Here is a 19,699-nt window from a genome sequence, read left to right as displayed (position 1 = left end):
GGGCAGAGAGAGAAAGAGAGCAGTCTTTAAATTATACTCTATATTGTGATGAGCTGTTGTGATGTTGTGGTGGTTGGCAGTGAAGTCTTTGCCAGTGATTGCTTGTTTAATTATTTATTTGCTGCTAGCGTGCATATCCTATATTTTTTTCCATGGAGCCCAAGGTAGCTTACCTGGTTCTCTCCCTGCTCATTTATTTAATCCCCACAACCACCCTGTGATGTAGGTTAGGCGAAGAGGCAGTGACTGGCCCAAGGTCATCCAGTGGGCTTCATGGCCAATTCTGGTTTTGAACCCCAGTCTCCCAGGTCCTAGTCTGACACTTTAAACACAACACCACACCGGCTAGGGCAACCCTAATGTTACACAGAAGCTTGGCAGGCAGAAGAGGCTGCCCCAAAATAGTCAAAAGCAGTGGAGACCCCACTCAACTCACTCCACCCTCAGTCAATCCCCACACTAGTCTATCTTCCTTTTTACGTCCAGTTCGGGTGGGGTAGCCCTGCCTGTCCAAATGTTGCCAGTCTGATCCAAATGATGCTGGTGCAATAAACTGATGTTTCTATTTTTGGTATATTTTTTAATTCTAAACTCTGGCCTGCTTTCTTTGTAATTCCCCCTTGTATAAGGAGGCTTTCAAATGGAATTTTATTGTGGGTTTGGTGCTTCTCATGCACATAAGTGTTTGGAGTTTTGTTTTGTTTTTTCAGTGTCCATAGATCATCATCATCCAAACGCCAACCAAAAATGCCAACCTGGTAAGAGCTGTTTAGCAGTGGAACAAACTACATCAGAAGCTGGTGGATTCTCCTTTTTGAACAGAGGTTGAATGGCCATCTGTCAGGTATTCCTGGATTGCAAAGGGTTGGACGAGAAGACCACTGGGGCCCCTTCCAACTCTACAATTCTATGATTCATATTTTTAAAAATATACATTTAATCTAGATTTCCTCTTACTGTGGAAAAGCTAATAAATAAAAATAACCCATTGTACATCTGTAGTCACACACTGCTGGAGTGGGAGCTCATGTTTTTAGTATTCTGTTGGGAGCTGCCCAGAGTGGCTGGGGAAATAATAATAATAAATTACTATTGTTATTGTTATCATCATCATCATCATCATCTGCACTTTCCTTCTCTCCTTTCAGTTGGTGGTTTTTCATGCCTCTTACCACCACCTTGGCTTCCATTAGCTCCCCACTCAAGTAAAACCTAGCTGTTTAGTTTCCCCAGGTGTGCAGTCATTACGCCATGGTTCTTCTGCAATATGCATTCTGCCTCTCTCCTATTTCATAGGTTCTTTGAATGAATTCCTACCAGCGCTGAAAACAGGAGCAAGGCCTAGGGTTGGAGACCCTGGTGCAAATCGGGCAATACATCCATTGGAGGCCAGACTGATACCTCTGTATTCTGCTGCCTGAGGCAGTCGTCTCACCTTGCCTCATGGGTGGGCCAGCTCTGGAGGGAACAACCCAATGGCCACAAGTTATGACAGACGTCCATCTCAAGAGAACATCCCTGCTGGATCAGGCCAAAGGTCCATCTACTCCAACATCCTGTTTTCACAATGGCCAACCAGATGCCTGTGAGAAGTTCATGAGCAGGACCAAAGTGCAAGGCACCCTGTCCACTGGCCCACTTCTGATTCCCGGCAACTGGTATTCAGAGGCATAGTGCCTCTGAAAGCAGAGGTAGAACATAGCTATACTGTGACTAGTAGCCATTGATAGCCTGTGCTCTCCAGGAATTTATCTAATCCTATTTTAAAGCTATCCAAGCTGGTGGTCATGCCTTGGAGTTGATGGCCATCTCCACAGGCAGAGGAGATCTGTCCCTAGAGATGTCCAACAGAGGTAGAGGTAGAAAAACGGTGTGTCAGGTGCAGGCTAAGGGAGGGCTTAGATCTACAGCCATTCCATTCCCCCCCCAAGAGGGGAATCATGGAACTGGTTCTCCCTCCAGCTGCCCACAACCACCTTTCACTCTATGGGTTCCAGGAGGGCTTTGGATCTGGCAGTTCCTCCACCATGGATTCTCCTTCTATTTTCTCTTGGGAAACTCCCTCCCTCAAAAAAATTGGCTCAGTGCACAAACATTCCTCTCTTTTTTGTACTAGGTGAAGGCATTTTTAGTTTACAGCAGTGGTTTTTTTTCTTTAAAAAATGTTTAGGGGTACTCTCATTTTCCTACTCATATTGAAATACTGCCCCTCAATGAGGCCAAACTTAGATTCACAAAATGTTTAGGGGTCTGTGTACCCCTGCGTCGCCCCAAGAAAAAAGCACTGGTTTACAGTAACACTATTTTAAGTTATGTTTTGACTTTATTCCTGTATTTTATCTTGTTTTGTAAACTGCCCTGGAAACGATGCTGAAGGGTGGTATATCAGTTTTTAAAAATAAAATAAAATGGGAGAGAAACATGCTATATAGAAAAGACCTTCTCTCTCTGTCTCTTTTCTTGTGAAATATTTTAAAACACCAAAAGATGATAGAAACTGAGCTGTAATAGGAGTAAGCAATTACTTCATAAAAATATATATCTTGATGAGTGATTATGCATTCTATGTTTTTGTGTTGGAAGATGCTTTGTGAGGGCCTGGCCTTAAAATGGCATAAAAATCCTTAAACAAATGCAAATGTTTAAGAAATTTGTCTTTAAGTGGAAGGTAAATGTTGGAGGGTGGAGAGGAAGAAATTGCTTCAGAATGCTTATTTCTTTTTAAAAAGAGGCACATGTATGCTAAAGCACATCCATATTAATTCTTCAGTTTTCAAAAATAATCCACAACTTTTTCAAAACCAGCAACAGGAATGCAAGGGGTATTCCTGCACCATGGAGATGATATGGGTGCTAGCCAATAGATGCCCACAAGCCATACACAACTTGTTGACTCAGCCTTCGCTCTCACTTTTTAGGAGGAAGAAATGGCATTCTTCCAGTTCATCTTGGAAGACTCTGCCAAATATCTACAGAACCTGTTTGATTAAAGCCTGCAGGAGGGGGAGGGGAGGAAAGGAGAGGAAATGAAACATTCATGTATATTGCAGGCAGTGATGGGGTTATCAAATCACTCCCACTGCTCCAAACACGTTGCATCTCTTTGCTACTGCACTGTGGTGACCCCATCACAGCCGAATCTCTCTCCTAAGGTAGGGGGCAGAAGGAAATGACTCTTTCTTCTCTAGCTGGGGTGGGGGTGGGGAAGATCTGCTGCAATCATCTCAAAGGAAAGGTCGCCTCTCTGTCCCCCCTCCCCAACTACAATTCTGGAATCCCTTTTTACTTGAGGGCTTCCTGCTTCAGATTTCTCAGGACTACAATCTGCAACAGCAGCTTTCCCCTGCTCACCAGCACTTCAATAAGGCCTCCTTTGAAGGCAACAACCAGGTATGACGGCAGGAGTAAATTTCAAAGCAACCCAGCTAAATTGGAGCCCCGATCAAATGAAATTTCCACAAAGAGAAACGTAAAACTATTACACGCTGAGTGGAAACCCAATGCATAAATGCAAGATAGGGGAGAAAACTGGCTAGGCTCCAATGCCACCACCGGCTAGGGTTGCTGATGTCGTAGGGATTCAGAGGAAACCCACCACAAGAAACAAGGAACCCCACAAGATTGATTGAATTTATTATTTCGGTCACAGACCACTTCCAGAACCCCACAAGGTTTCAGCAAGACAGAAGCCTGGCAGCTGTCCTGGAACATTCCCTGGTTGTTGGAGAGGCAGGTGTGTTTTCCTCTCCCCACTTGTAACTGGATGCCCAAATTAGAACACTCGAGGCTTGGAGCCAAGTTTTGCTTTGACCTTTTAAACTCAGGTACAAAAAGATATCACGGGAAGACAGAGCCGTAGGCGCATCAGGAAAGCTCCTGGGTCTACCCATGTCTATCCTGCAATAGCACACCACTCAGAATAAGCCTGGAAGCTGATCATCTTCAGGGACGGAGGGCCAATAAGACCACACACACTTCCTGGAGCACTGTAGTCCCCCACCAGGTAGGCATGGAGCAGAAATTCAATTTGGTTTGCATTTAAAGACGTATTTGCACAAACTGAAGTACATCTTTCAAAAGAGAGGGAGGGAGGGAAGGAGGGAGGGGAGAAACCCACACTTCTCTAAATTTTGTAATGCGTTTCTCCCCACCCCAACCAAGTATTATGTATAAGAATACTATCATCAAGTGTGCATAAAACGGCATATGCTGGTATAAATAACATACAGCAATGCATTTTAACAGGGATCATTGCTTTGCAAAAATGTATACTAGGGAAAAGGGCACACAAACATGTGTCTGTTAGGAAAATTTTGCACTAAAATGCTGGTGAATTTTCATGAGGACTTAAAAAAAAAAAATCACAAACTGATTTGTTCTAAAAAAATGAGAAACTTAGAAAACCTAAATTGACATATTCACACAGGCCATGAGATCAGCCCAGGAGCAGCACCTAAGGGTCAAATCAGCCATGACATGAGAGTTCTGTTCCCCATTTTCCTGAGTTGTTGCTGTTTTTCCAATGAAAGGGTGCCACTAAAAGCAAAAGACTAGGAAGGAGGTTGTCAAACTCTTTCCACTCCTGCAGTTTGCCTGCTGGGGAAAAAAATCTCACATCGAAACTGCTTTTCTCCTTAAAGGTAAATATATATTCTTTGCCCCCACAAGTAGGGAGGGCACCTGAGGCTGACTTTTAGCAAATAAACAACAGCAGGAAAAAGGGATGAGAAGTACCTTCCTACCATTTTTGATCAAAATGATCACAAACTTCCAAAGGTTGATTCTCATTTTTAAAAAAGAGGGAGAATTGAAACTCCATGTCATGTTTAACTTTCACCTTAAGGGCCAAATCAGAAGTAACAGGGACAACCACCTCTTTAACACTAATTATGTGGCTGTCCCACTGATTTTAAAGCAAATAACGTTGTGTGTGTCTTAATTTTTGCAACAAAATGTTAAAAAAAAACCCCACATGAACACTATTCTCTGCAGTTTCCAAATTCAGAGCTAGGCTGGGCGAGAAAAGCGCTTCGAGCAAAGAAGCATTAATGAGGCAAGGCAAGGTTCAGCTGAACTCACCTTACCTGCGTTTTGTTGTAAACACTGAGTTTGCCATCATATTTCAGTCATGATTGAACAAGTGTGGTTGCTCCATCTTGTCCTTTATGTCTGTTTAGCTCCTAAGACTATCTGAGTTGAGAGATCTGCTTGCAGGTGATTTGCACTTAGTCTTAACACCTTGTCTTCCCTTCCTGACTCTGTATCCTTGGAACATAGGAAACTGTCCTATTTCAAGTCAGACCATTCGTCCAGCCTTTCTCAACCTGTGGGTCCCCAGATGTTGTTGAACTACAACTCCCATCACCCCTAGCTAGCAAGGCCAGAGCTCAGTGATGATGGAAGTTGTAGTCCGACAACATCTGGGGACCCACAGGTTGAGAACCGTTGGCTCTAGTCTCTAGTTCAACAATGTCTTCAATGGCCATCATTGGCTCTCCAGGGTTCGAGACAGGGCAAATTCCTTGCCCTACCTGCAGCTGCCGAATTCTGGGACCTTCTGCACACAAAGCAGGTGCTCTACCACCAAGTTACAGCCCTTTACCTAACATAATCCTTGCTCCCTACCTATGCATAACAGCAACACAACACTTTGCCTCTCCACCTAGTCACAGCTTGGCTTTGACTCGGAAACGCTGCATAAATGCAAGCATCAGTGTGACCATGGACACAGACCTTTGAATGCTCAAAGCTTTTAACAGCCATTCTACTGCTCTCTCACACAATGGCCTGCTTCATACATCACACCAAGCCAAATCATGGCTTGAGGCAAATGTGCAGACTCTAAGAGAGGAGATCACAGTGTTTTGCTCCTCTCTTTTCATCCCACTGCTTTACTGCACTAATTTGTACCTTGTCTTAGTACTTGGATGGGGAACCTGTGGGACAATCAGGACTCCTCAGGGGAGTTCATTTTGGCCCATGAGGCCATTTCCTCTTCACCACACAAACCTGCCAATCAGTTGATGCCACTTTCCCTGGCAGGTAACGTTAGCTGATGGGTGGGGTTCATTTCTGCTCTGGCTTCACCCATCAAGGGAACTGATGTACACAGCCAAAGAAATAGGATTTGCATGTGGTTGAATCCTGCTCAGACCCCTGCAGAGACCAGGACAAAAGTCTAGACTCATCAGCTTATGAGCTGAAAGTTCAGGCCTGCTTGGGGCAGCTTCCTGTGGGTAACGCACCGGTGAAGCAGATTGTTCCCCTCCCTGCAGGCCAACTTTAACAGGTGAGTGAAAGCCACCGCCCATTAGCCACCTGGTGTCATCATGACATCAGGTGACTGACAGGTACGTGTCCCCCACTCCCTTGTCAAAGTTGGCTCATGGTAGTGAGGGGACATGAAGATCTGGGCTGCCATGCCAAAAATGTTCCCTACTCCTGGCTTACTGTGCTGTTTGAACCTGTGCTCATGATTTACATCTTTCCTGACTAGCCACAAACTGTAGGCAAAGTTAGCTCTATGCTTTATGGCTCGTGGCCTATCTGGGAAAGCTAAACTGAGCCAATTCGGATGACACACCGGCTAATAGCAACAGAGCAACCAAGGAAAGCCAAAACCAGGGAAAACCACACATCCCAGCAAAACCATGGTTTGGTTTAGCATGATGTGCACACCAAGCCAATGATTTGTAAGGTACACAACAAACACACACACACCCTTTTTTTTTACAGGCAAGAAGTGTGTCTGGCTCAGTGAGTGAGGCCAGGGCTTAAACAGGGATGTGAAGCCAGGTCATCACTCGCTCTGCTTGTTCCGCCATTGTGGCAGAGCAATGTCTGACACAAGAGCTCCCTCCCATCTTGATCACTGTGTTCCAAGAAAGTTGAAAGCCACCAAGGCTTCAAGGAAGAACAGCAACGGTTACGGGAATGCAGAGAAAAGCGGATGGAACAAGGCACACCGCCAGCCACCACTGCCCTCCAACAGATCAACCCACACAATCCAGGCCTGACCATGCCACAAGCAGACAGCAGACGGGCTGCAGGAAAAACAGCACCTGCAGAGCAAACAGTGCCAGTTGACTCAAGGAAGCTATCAGTCACGGCTCTTTTTTCATTAAGAGACAAAGCTCTCGGGTTTCCGAAAGGGGAGGAAGAAACACAGCAAAAACCCAACGCTTATCATTCTCCATCTCTCTCTTCTTTCTGTTCTTTTAATGAACGCTGGAAGACATTTTGCAGGGGAAGCAAAGGAGCTGAGCTCCAGACTTGGAGGCGGCTGAAAAAGTGGAAGCTGAGCATTCCCTCACCCTGGCCTCTCCAGGGTTACTATAACATCATCATAGCCCTGAGGCATAATGGCTACCGCCAAGTTGAGAGTTATGGCTCCCCCTTGAAAGGGAAGAGGGTGGAATTAACAAGCAGGTGCGAAGAAATTGCTTCATTATTCGTTGACCTTGCAAGCGCAGCCTCGCTTGCACCAAATGCTCTCTCCAATAAAACCTGTCGGTATCTAGATTTAGCTACACACAAAGGGGGGGAATCACAACCTCGCCATGACTGAGAACCGAGGGAAGGTAGCAGGTAGATGTGTGGAATTATCACCAGGAACCGGTCGCTTCAGGGTTTACTTTTGTACCAGGTTCTGCCCAACCCCAGGCCTTGCTCCTGTTTTCAGAACTGGCAGGAATTCATTCAAAGAACATGTGAAAGAAAATAGGAGAGAGGCAGCCTCTGAGTATATGCAGAGAGCATATCAAAAAAGAACCATGGCTCAACTCCCGCACACCTGGGTACAGGGAGGAGGGGCCTTCAGATCAGATGACAGGAGGACTTCCAGGCAGGCTAAAGTCTCTGCACTTATCATGTTCAAAGCTAACCAGGCCTCACTTTGCTTCTGCCTTTTCTTCCACAGGAGCAGCCACCAAGAACACCTCTCCAGGTATTTACCCGCAGGATTTTTATCCCGCTCTTTTAAAAAATCAGCAGTAAGACAGTTCCTGCCCTCACACTTACAACCTAAAAGGCATAAAGAAAAGGGAGAAAAACAAACAAACTCAGGCACTAATTTTAATAATGGCTGGCTGGAATGGAAAATAGTTCAAGGAGGAGCCAAAACTTAACGGTTCCTCAGCTGATGTGATGGAGAGGCTCTGCTTCCCTTCTCACCTTCTGCTACAGCATGATGGACTGAAGAAGGCATTAACTAACCAGTGGCTGCTCTTAGCAGACGTTTCCACAATCAAAATGGACGCGATGAAGGAGGTGGACCATGGTGCTTTGAACTTGAAGATATGTTATCAAGCTAATGATGTAGCATTCTGTGTAACTGTAAAGGTTGCATACTTTCACTGATAATGGGTTCTCTCAAAAGGACCATCTTTGCCTACTTTCCTTTTCTCAGTCTCTGGAGCTAAAACAGGCAAGCAACAAACACTCACCAAGCGAAGTCGCCACCCTTTCATACAACTGCGGGAGACAGAAAGACAAGGACTTGCAATGGGGCTCACTGCTTGCTACCTGCATGTTTGGAGATGAAAGAACAGTGGTCTGACATAGGGCACTGCCTTGAGGTCAGAGCGATAGCTCCCCTTGCCTGGTTGGTGCTCTGGGAACAGAGCCGGTCTGTTTCAGAGCCTCTTTACTCCTCACAATGCTGACCAGAAAGATTGTGCTGGCCACACCCCTTCTGGAAAATCTTAATAGTGATCAGCCACAACAACACATAACTTCCTCATCAGGCACTTTTCCTCATTCCTTGTCTTCTGCACCCATTACCAGTCAATTCACCCTGGCCTACGTACGTACGTGGGTGGGTAGGTGGGTGTATTTCACTCACTACATTTTTAGGTGTACATCCAAGATTTTTGAAGCATGCTCTTAAAAATGCAGACATGTGTGAACACAGCTAACATATATATCCTATAGGTACACTTCCCAGAGAGCAACAATTGACTACAGTTCCCTGTTGAGCATTTACTGGGTTGGCAAACCCAGGTTTTAGGTAGCGGAATGTATGAAATGGCTCCCAGGGGCTCCTTTTATTTTCACATTTCTCTGCTTGCATTTTAAAAAGCATCTTAGCCAAAGCTCTGATACTCTGACCTCCTCCTAGTCCCTGCCACAAAGTCTCATTGTTTTCCTGATCTCACAGGCAGGCCCACTGAACCACTTCCGAAACCTAGCTTATCCCCATGTGTGACCTTCACATAGGATTTTGTGAAGCAACTTCCAAGCTTGGGACTTCAGCTGAGCTTAAACCTGAATTTCATATGAACAAACTTAAAGCACTACTTGGAAAAAGCAAGATATTGCCTCTCTAACAGGAAAGGGGGACCTGCAGCCTTCTAGATGTTGCTAGACTACAACTCCAATCATCCTTGATCATTAGCTATGCTGTCTGGGGCTGAAGGGAGCTGCAGTCCAATAGCAACTGGAGGGCCACAGGTTCCCCGCCCCAAGTCTGTACCATTCACAGTACAGTGGTACCTCTAGATGTGAACGGGATCCATTCCGGAGCCCCGTTCGCATCTAGAAGCAAACGTAACCAGCAACGGCACGTCTGCGCACACGCACGTCGCTTTTTGCTGCTTCTGCGCATGCGCGTGACGTCATTTTGAGTGTCTGCGCATGCGCAAGCGGCGAAACCCGGAAGTAACGCGCTCCGTTACTTCCAGGTTGCCACGGAGTGCAACTCAAACGTGCTCATCCTGAAGCACATTCAACCCGAGATATGACTGCACTACACTTAGACACACTCTCCAGATTTCATGCCTAAAAAAGGATTTTCAGTGATATCCCATGAGAACTCACCTGTTATCCTTGGCTTTCATTTTTATGTAGGAAGCTGCAGGTAGCACAGAGTATGTTAAGAAGGGGTGAAAAGGGCATTACCCTGATAACCCTCTCATCAACAGAAATACTGTGTAGTCCTCCTTAAAGACTTTTAATCCTGCTTCTACCTCACTGCAATCAGAACAGCAGTTATTATGGAAGAACAGAAATTGCCCAGTCTCTTTATAAAAAACATGCAGAGAGGCTAGTGTAAACTAAAGCTGCAGTCCTATAACAAACTGTTACCTGGGAGTAAAACCCCTTTGGAAAACAATGGGACTTAATTCTGAGTAGGTATTGCATTGCACTGATAACAGCGGATAAAAAGACAGAGCTGTGAACCTGTTTAAATCTTGTCTCTGTGGTCTTAGGCAAGTCACTTTCTCTTAGCCTCAGCTATCCTGCCCCCCACCCCCACCCCACCAAATCTCCAATGTGGGAATAACAACAATCCAATGAGGTGGGCAATTAAGGAACACTTAAATAATATGTGTGAAGGTTTTTGATTATGCCTCCATTGCTGGACTGCCATTCATAGACTCACACACGCTAACATCTTCATCGACTGATGCTAAGGATTTGTCAAGCGACCACCTCTGAACCACCTGCTGCTGTGGGGCATTGCAGCTGGCATTAAGAAAACACACATCCTCCACAGTTTGCCTTAAGAAGCACACTTGCTTTACGCAAGGTGAACAAGGAAGGTTTTAAAATGTCAAAGTTAGCAAGCCACCCTAGACAGAGAGAAGCATCCAGCGCTGGTAGCGTGCCTGCCAAATAATTTTTGAAATAAGACTCTCCAAGCATAAACATATCCCTACGTTCCAGAAAGCACATCATAAAGCATTAAGTGCCCATTGTTGAAAAGCGATCTTCCTCCTAAAACAACCATGTTTCCCTAACTGCTGCAACCACAGCCCAGAAGAGAGCAGACCTATCCAGATTCACACCTAGCACAGCCTCTATTTTGGAGCTGGTTTCAGGTCTCCCTCCACCCACTTGTTGGGGAAAGCCATTTATTCCAACTGCTACTCTGTTCTGACTGACAGCAATCCTAACCCCACTGAACAGGGAACAAGTCCCACTGAACTTACTTTTGAGTAGGCAGGGTTACAGTTGCTGTTCGTTTCTTTTCTCCAGGACTGCTCTTTCCCCATTACAAACCTACACAGCCTCTCTATATATAGCCTTGTCTCGCCTTCACACATTTCAAGGAATTGAAAGCCCCTCTAACTTCAGGCACTTGTGCAGCAAAGGAAATAAAGAAGAAGAGGTGAGAGTGAGAATGGGGCTTTCCTCACCCCACCCCACCCTCCCCCAAAACTCCCAAGGAACTTAGAAAGGGCCTCTCTCTGCCACCCATCTGAACAGAAGCTTAGTTCACAAGTGACCACCTTTTTGCAGACACAGTCAGCACCTGTGAACTCCAGCACTAGGTGAAGGGGTGTAACCCACAACCTACTTCCAGAAAAGGTCAGGATTAGGGTGCTTTCCCCACCTCCTCCCCATCTAAACAGAACCACCCACCCGTAGTTCATTCCCTTAGGGCTACTGTTTTGTTTTCACGCTGGCAGAGCAATTAATTGCCCCTCTAAGATCAAAAGTTTGTGACAGGAATAAGTTCAACAGGCATTGTTTTTCCTGGTATGAAGTCACATGCACGGAGAAAGCTTCACCAGATTAATATCAGGTGTCGTCACACAGCTGTTTAAGACACAGGGACCATGCTAGATAAATACGACTGGAATCCTCTCGTAGTGTCATTGGAAGTGCAGTCCATGTGTCAGACAGCCGCCTTGCTTCCAACTCCCCCCCTTACTTTTAATAACCACTGTCCATGCAGAAATTCAGCAGGTGTTGCACTGGCAGGAGAAGAGTATGCTTTCACCTGCTGGCTTTCTGCCTCTTTCAGCTGCTAAGGAGGAGAGAAGAGGCAACAATCTTCTTCCCTGGTCCTCCAGGTAGAATGATGAACACATACTTTCAAGAGTTCCTTGCCCCACAGAAAGAGGTAGGGTTAGGACCCCTCCAAAACGGTTTCCAACTTTATGTGTGGGTCAGTTTCAAATTGCACAATGAAGGCTCTGGACAAGGGACAACTGCATGAAACTCAACAGGGGCCGCATACCCTCGCATCCCTGTGGCACAGGAGTCTGGAGCCACACCTGTTGAATTTCTGCCTGCAGCGCCGCTTCTAAAGTTTTTTCCTGGCGGGAGAGCCGCACACGAGGGCGGGATGCTTCCACTGCCGCCCCTGCGGAGCCCCCCAGCGCCGCTGCCCCCCCCCCTACTCACGGCAGAGAAGTTGTGCGGGCCGCACTGCTCGCCGCGGAACTTGCAGGAGAGCAGCATGTCGTCGAGGCGGTGGCCGAGCCGGTCGACGAAGTCCTCGCTGATGCCGCCGAAGTGGCGCGGCGGCAGGAAGAGCCGGAAGTCGGCCAGCTTGGCGAACCAACGCAGGCGCTCGGGCTCGGCGCGCAGCAGCTCGGCCAGCAGCGGCCGCGCCGTCCGGTTGGGGAGCAGCAGGCCGAGCCAGTTGCCGGCGTAGTAGAGGTCGCCCTTGGAGAGGCGCGGGAAGCGCAGCGGGTTGTTGTTGCACAGCGTGACGGCCGGGAAGGCCAGCTGGCGGCTCCACTCGGTGCGCACCGTCGTGTGCGACGGGAAGGCCAGCCAGTGCAGGAGCCGGTTGGACGACCACGCCAGCAGCAAGCCCAGCGAGGCGCCCACGGCCAGCAGCCACAGCGCCCTCCGAGCCGGCGCCGCCCGACGCCAGCGCACCGCCCGCAGTCCCGGCAGCCGCGGCCGCAGCGGGCGCTGCCTGGGCCGCCCCCTCGAGCCCCGCCGCCGCTGCTGCGCCGCCGCCGCCATGCGCGCTCCCCGCCTCCCGAGCCCTCGCAGGGGGGCCAGCCGCGGAGCAGCAGCAGCGGCAGCATCCAGAGGAGGGGCGGCGGGAGCGCCTGGCCGAAGGGGCGGCCGCTCCACTCACTTCAGACTGGCGCCGGCATCGGGGGAGTCCTCGCGACGGCTCAAGGAAGACCGGCGCTCCGGCGCCTCCTCTCCCACCAGCCTTGCCGAGCCGGGCGTTGCTCCCCAGCGCGGCTCATCTCCGCAGATCCAGGCGAGGAGGAGGAGGAGGAGGGAAACGCGGGCGGGGGGGGGGGATAGAAGAGAGAAAGGAGGCGGCGCTCAGCTCCGCAGCCGCTGCCCTGGCCACCCCTCCAGCGTCCTGCTCCGATCACCGAGGTGGGGGAAGAGGGAGAGAGAATCAAAAGATGGACCGGCAGAGGAAGCGGGGAGAGACGCCAGCCGCGCGCTCCGCCGACGGAGCTGCACCTTGCGCCTGCAGTAGATCCAACACCGTAGTTGGCCCGCAAAGATCAGCCTCCCTCCGAGAGGCGACCGAGGATGCGCTACGGCTCCTCCTTCTGGAAGCGGGGGGAGGGAGCGCAGCGGAGGGAGATGCGAGGCGCGGGGGGGGGGGGGAGGGAGTCCGCGCGATTAAATCGGCGCAAAGGCACGATTTTTGGTTGCAACTGCCTTCCGGGTTGCACCCTTGAGGTGAGGCGAGGTGAGCAACGGCTCTGAAAAGGCAAAACACCGATCCTTTTCGCCTTGTTTAAACTGTGTGGTGCATCTCGTCAACATCGCACCCACCTTCAGCCTCTGTGGGTGGCAAGGCTGGTAGTGCCTTTCCTAAAAGTTTGTAAAAGGAGTGGGACCCAGGATTCAGGAAGGATAGTCTTGCAATCACAGCTGGGGCCCTCCACAGCCATTATCCCAGGTGTGCAATTGCAGGTTCAGGATAAGTCATTCTAGGGAACCGTCAAGGAATTTTGCACATGCTCATAGATGCAATTAGTTCGCATGTTTCTGGTACCAGAAACGCATTTGGGATTCGATTCAAATTAAGCAATTCCCTGTGGAGCACAACATAAAAATAATAAAATCCCAGAGACTGAACGTTCTGAATGCATAAAACTCCCCTGATGCAGGGCCATCTGTGCCCTAATAAGAGTCAGTCCTTTGAATATCTCTGCCAGTTTCTTGAATATTTGAACACATCTGTCTCTGCACCCCCCTCTGTGGTCTGTTTTTGCATGGTATTCATTTTGAGAGTTCGCCTTTTGCCGGACAGGGATTAGATTAAGCCCTGCATTCTGCAAATTCTTTAAAACGCACTCTTTGTTTCCTTGAAGGGTTGTGTGCGTGTGTGTGCACCCGTTGCAGATGAGCCACACAGGAAGGTGCTTTATATCAGATCAGGCTATTTGACCATCCAACCCAGCAAGGTGTTCTCAGACCAGCATCTGCTCTTCAAGATCTCTAACCAACAGTCTTCTATCCTTACTAAACTAAAGGTAGCATGGATTGCACCTGGGAGCTTTGGCATGCAAAACCTGTGCTATGCCACTGAGCTGGGTTCCCAGATTACTTCTTGTGTGAGTGCCATACTCCTGTTGAGACACTTCCATTTCTTTATTATGATTCCATATGTTTGAGGGTGGAGTCGTGGCACTGAAAATAGCTGCCAGAGATCAGCTGCGGGTGAGTGCGCTGGTTCAACTTCTTAGCACATTAAAAAATAATGATGACAATAAGGGCGCACCTGAGCTGTAAAAAATTATGAGCGGGGGGGGATTCTCTCATAACACTAGAATTTGGGGTCATCAGGTGAAACTGATTTAGATGCAGCTTCAAGACAAAGAAAAGGAGGCATTCCTTTCATGCAACAAATGCAAGGATAGCTCATTGCAAGCACATGGCTTCCCCAAAAGGATACTGGGAACTGTAGTTTGCACACACAGCTACAATTCCCAGCAGGAGTGCCAATTTGAATAAAATATTGGGGGCAGGTAAGCCCCAGCCCTCATAATTGATCACAAGACAAAGCACATGCACACCATTTGAATGGCCATCAACTTTGGGGGACCCGACCCTCTCAAATATTTTATGTGGGGGGCCTGAACAGACCTCAGCCCCTAGGAGTTGGCTCCTATGATTCCCACCATCTTTAGCAAAGTACCTTTTCCAGCATTCTTTGAGTGATGCCATATGGTTTCAATTTGTTTTAAATGTACGTATGGTGTGGATGTGACCTGTGTCAGCCCCTCATCAAATGGCTCCCTACTGGGCTTCTTCCTGCATCAAAGGCTACTGGCAAGTTTACCTGATGATGGTGGTATCAACAGCAGGAAACCACAGCAGAAAGCAGAACTATGAATCAGTGCTGGGTGGATAAGAGCCACCATCTTAAATTTCCCACAATGCCCCAGAGTGACTCTACATGAAGTGGATTGTGGGAAACTTAAACAGCTCTTCTTGAAAGGGTTGGCGAGGACAGTTGTCAGCTGTGGCCCATGGTCTTGACAGCCACTCAAGGATGCCACATGCTTTTGCCATTTCTGCACCATTGCCTGATGCAACAAGGGCCACTAATTTACAACTTTAAAAATAAGGTTAGACAGATTTATGTAGGAGAAGTGTATCATTCCCTCTAGTTCTGATATTCCGACTATGACTGAGTACTTCTTCAGCCTAACACTTGCACACAACAGGGAGATATTAACAGACACACACACACACACACACACACACACATATATATATCTAGATATATATATAGTATTACAAGCCTTAGGGGCCTTCTGCCCCAAGTCTATTAATATCTCCCTGATGTATGTAGGTGTTAGGCTGAAGAAGTAAAATCACTCAGTCACAGTTGGAATATCAGAACTAGAGGGAACGATAAGCTTCTACATAAATCTGTCTAATCCCATATATATATGGAGCTGAAACAGTGGGGGCCTCAAAAACAGCCCAAAAAGTGGCCCAGTGAGAACTAAGCATGCTCAGTGGCCACAGAATGTTGACTAACTTGGGGAGAGAGAGAGAGATTAGTGGAATGAAATGCAGTGACTGGAATCCTGAATGGAACATTCCATACTGCAACATTTGGTTGCAGATCCCACTAGTCACTGGCTGTTACACATGATCACTAAAATGGGATAAGGAACTCGTGTCCCTCTGGATGTTGCTAGACTACAACTCCCATCATTCCCAGCCATTGGCAAGGATGGCTGGTGCTGTTGGGTGTTGCAGTCCAACGACATCTGAAGGGACATAGTTTTTTCCACCCCTGGTATAATTGAACCTGGGGACAATTAACAGAGGCCAGCTCTCTCCATATTCATCATGTGAATTTCCTGGGGGCATCTATAGAAGTGAGATGGTCCAAGTCTGCCTGAGCATCGTAATTGTTCTTTCTAGAAGGTTATAAAACTTTGTCTCTGAAAGCTTCTAAAGATAATCTGCATGTGGATGGTGATACTACTCTGCTGTAAGAAAAAGAAGGATAATAAATAATAAAATGTCATCATCTACTTATCTAAAACTATCCAACATATTTGTTTTCCAAATTAAACTGAATTGCTTGGGTTTTAGGGTTACCAGATTTGTTTCAATGAATCCAGGGACACTTTTCAACTTTCTACTAAATAGATGGATTTTGTCAGGGCACTGTTTTGTAAATCTGGGGACTGTCCCCGGGAAACAGGGACGTCTGGTAACCTTACTTTAGGCGGGCTTCACTGCCACATGCCCAGTATGTGGAAGTGTGCCCCCATTCGCTAAGTGGAATTTGTTTTGCGTCGTACCTTCAGTAGGATATGTTAATCTAGTCTGCAATCCTATGTGCATGCACTTGGGACTAAATATCATTTATCCTAGCAGAACATAAGTTTCTTCCTGACATACTGTCTATTGAGCATTCATCTTGATTTGCTTGCACAACAATACTTGTGGGGAGGTTAGACACCAGCTATTTATGGATGGTTAATTTGGATTTGTTTGTGGGGAGGTTAGATGATGTCAGGCGTTCATTCAATCTGATTGATTTGCAGGGAGGCTAGATGATGTTGCATCAAGCAAATGTTATCCCACACTTTCCAGTATATTTCCCGTCACTTTCTTATCATAAAAAAGGTTCAGTTTGGGAGGGGGGAGGAATGGATTTGTTGTAGAAGAGCTCCAAATCATCTTTAATTATGCAACCTAAATTTGCCGGAATGTGATGGAATCCCATTCAAAAACATTGACCCTTAAAGCATCCTTACATTTAAGTAACTCTGTTTAGGGCTGTACTGCCAGCTGACTTCCTACCTCTCAGCCATAAGCCACTTAGAGCACACATTGGGACTGTTGTCATTTTCAGGAGGTGGGAGTGGGGGTCACTGGCATACCGGCAAATTCAGGAGCTCTTGTGCAAGAAACCTGATTCCTCATGAGATCGGAGGAACAGGTAAACACACTGGAAAGCGTGGGGTGACACTTGTTTTGACAAATAAGGATGAATGGTCAATAAACAGGCCATGTGTAAGTGTCCTTACCTTGCAATTTTGTCACTGACCATTCTCAACTACAGTGGTACCTCGCAAGACGAATGCCTCTCAAGACGAAAAACTCGCAAGACGAAAGAGTTTTTCGTTTTTTGAGTTGCTTCGCGAGACGAATTTCCCTATGGGCTTGCTTCGCAAGACGGAAACGTCTTGCAAGTTTGTTTCCTTTTTCTTAAAACCGTTACAGTAATACAGGGTGCATTGCTTGAAGAGGTGCAGTTGTGACTTGACTTCGGGGAGCAACTCATAGCACGCGGTGTGGTAGCCTTTTTTGAGGTTTTTTTGAAAAAATTGAAACCGTGCTTCGCAAGACGAAAAAACTCGCAAGATGAAGAAACTCGCAGAACAAATTAATTTCGTCTTGCGAGGCACCACTGTAAATGGATTCCATCCACGGATATCAACCTCTTCATAGCAGGTCTCTTCCAGTGCTTTGAGCAGCCACAGGAAAGACAAGCTTAACAGCAGAAGCTTTTAGCATCACTTCATTTGCGTGTGTGTACACACATACACACACACACCATACTAAGAAATGCTATGCTCTCAGAATTTCTACCTATTCTGCAGCACAGGCTCTGTGCCAGAAAAACAGCTGGCAATTGTAGGTTCCCCAGTCACCTATGGCATCTGCTTACATACAATTACTGGCCTCTGGCAAATGGCTAGCCTTTGGTTTTAGTCGTTCCAGTAGTAAAACAGGCACTGCAACAACAATTTTTTTTGCAAACAAAGACACTGTTAACTCATTGTTTTGAATTAATGGTTTTGTTTTTTATGGCATTTGTTCTGTTTTTTGACTGTTGGCAAACTTGAGTCTCTTTTAAGACTTTTTTTAAAAAAAAAAGAAGCTCACATAAGAAAGGCAGGAATACTGAGGGCAAAAAAGTAAGTGATATACGATGGACAAATCTTAGAAACACAGGAAGCTGCCTTGCACTGTTTTAGACCACTGGTCCACCTCAGCTCAGGGTTGTCATCACTGATGGACAGCCACTCTCCAGGGTTTCAGACCAGGAGATTTTCCCAGCCCTACCTGGAGAGTGCCCTGAGTGCTCACTGGAAGGACAGATCCTGAAGCTGAGGCTCCAATACTTTTGCCACCTCATGAGAAGAGAAGACTCCCTGGAAAAGACCCTGATGTTGGGAAAGATGGAGGGCACAAGGAGAAGGGGACGACAGAGGACGAGATGGTTGGACAGTGTTCTCGAAGCTACCAGCATGAGTTTGACTAAACTGCGGGAGGCAGTGGAAGACAGAAGTGCCTGGCGTGCTCTGGTCCATGGGGTCACGAAGAGTCGGACACAACTAAACGACTAAACAACAACAACCTGGAGATGCCAAGGATTCAACTTGGGATCTTCTGTGTCCAAGCAGATGCTCTACCAGTGAGCTGTGGCCCTTTCTCTTTCTGTAGCACTTTAGACTAAGGAGTTTTGCAAATAAATTCTAGCTTCATTACGTACTCACTTGATGGCTTTGGGAAAAGCTCCCCTTGTTTCTCAGCCTCATAAACCCTGCATTTAAAATGGGTGCAGCATTAATCTATCTCACAAGAGAAGTCATTTGTTATGTTACAAATGATATAAAAACGATACAAGAGAACAGAAGGATATGCCTATATGAGTTTACTGACAAAGGATAGTATGCACAAAAGAGTTTACGGACGAACTGAAAGGTTCATAGCAAAATTTGAGGACAAAGTTCCGGTTCACACATGCTTATTTGCCCCTTGATGGCTACATCATCGGGTAAGAGCCTGCATAATGTGTGACACCCAGTGAGAAATCCAACAGCACAGATAGAATTTTCATGCCAACTTTCATCAATCCTAATGCAACGCTTTTCAGAAGAGTCAATTCAATTTCACACATTCAGCTGCTAGTCATCAAAAGGATTGAAATGCACATGTGAACGGGCCAATGTTGCTTCTTCCACCTCTCCTCCCCTTTCCTTTCTGTGCAAAGACCATGATGCACATTTACTATCTTTCCCGCTGCCAATATAATGGATTCTGCTGTATACAGTCCTCTAGTTCAGCTAACCATCTGCTTTGTATGCTCTTTCCCCACAGGTTTTTTTGATCAATGAGACTGCATTGAGCATCATTTCATTGTCTAGTAATCATGTACCAAGGCTTTTCACATCGCTCTCCAGGATTTGCAACACTGGGTAGGTATCTTCCCAGTCTTCCTACTCATTAAAGCCTTTGTCATAAGGCTTTGTGTGTTTTTTTCTAAGAGGTTTCACTAATCCTAAAAATAACAAAGATGAAAACCCTGGAATTTAGAGCATATGTTGGGGTGCCACTGTTTCTGAATACTTATTCACAAATTCTGGAGGACATCCCAAAGTTTGTCATGCTTTTAATTAAACTAAGTCAAGCTTGCCGTGGAGCATGTGTGAGAACAGTTATTTGGGCAGCCTTAAGACTTCAAAGCCCAGGATGCAGTGTGATTGTAAGGGGGGAT

At 46.8% G+C, this 19,699-nt stretch overlaps 1 protein-coding gene and 2 long non-coding RNA genes across 7 annotated transcripts in view; 1 reads left to right on the top strand and 2 right to left on the bottom strand.

Annotated features, from left to right (window-relative positions):
- The window catches only part of LOC308462180, a 366,258-nt gene that overhangs the window by 26,111 nt on the left and 320,448 nt on the right, over positions 1-19,699 (top strand). The window lies entirely within an intron of this gene.
- LOC308462057 (acid-sensing ion channel 2) overlaps positions 1-19,699 on the bottom strand; it is a 382,247-nt gene that overhangs the window by 129,927 nt on the left and 232,621 nt on the right. The gene's annotated exons all lie outside the window — the stretch shown is intronic.
- Positions 18,073-18,651, bottom strand: LOC308462184. Its single transcript, XR_013979054.1, has 2 exons — positions 18,560-18,651; positions 18,073-18,264 (listed from the first exon to the last, which is right to left on the bottom strand). It is a non-coding gene; the product is annotated as an uncharacterized lncRNA (long non-coding RNA).

The sequence above is a fragment of the Podarcis pityusensis genome, assembly GCF_964106645.2.
Source record: "Podarcis pityusensis genome assembly, chromosome: 13".
Taxonomy (NCBI): Eukaryota; Metazoa; Chordata; class Lepidosauria; order Squamata; family Lacertidae; genus Podarcis; species Podarcis pityusensis.
This window is presented reverse-complemented; position numbering and strand designations above follow the sequence as displayed.